Source organism: Brassica oleracea, chromosome C9 (assembly GCF_000695525.1).
Source record: "Brassica oleracea var. oleracea cultivar TO1000 chromosome C9, BOL, whole genome shotgun sequence".
NCBI classification, from domain to species: Eukaryota; Viridiplantae; Streptophyta; class Magnoliopsida; order Brassicales; family Brassicaceae; genus Brassica; species Brassica oleracea.
The window spans coordinates 35192797-35193306 of record NC_027756.1 but is presented as its reverse complement, the minus strand read 5'-3'; positions in this window follow the sequence as shown (position 1 = coordinate 35193306).

The following is a 510-nucleotide window of genomic DNA, read 5'->3' as shown; positions in this document are numbered from 1 at the left end:
GTATTCCTATTGACGAAGGACTTCCTGAGGAGCAGATCATGGCTATTAAAGCAGTGATAGCAGTTTGTGAGACTGGAAGAAGTCAAAGCAACAGAAGAGAAGGAACCTTGGTACGCTGATTTGGTGAACTACCTAGCCACAGGAAGAGAACCTTTGAATCTTGTGGGCTATGCCAAGAAGAAGTTCTACAAGGATGTGAAGAGATACTACTGGGATGAACCATATCTCTACATTCTCTGCAAGGATCAGCTTTACAGAAGAGTGGTTGCAAATGAGGAGATTGATGGGATCCTTACACAGTGTCACAAAGAGGAATGAGATGCCTCAGAATCCAATCCTTGAAGTTGAAGTGTTTGATGTGTGGGGTATTGACTTCATGGGACCATTTCCATCATCCTTTGGAAACAAATACATCCTTGTGGCTGTCGATTATGTCTCCAAATGGGTGGAAGCTATTGCAAGCCCCACCAATGATGCTAGAGTTGTAACCAAGATGTTCAAGAGCAACAT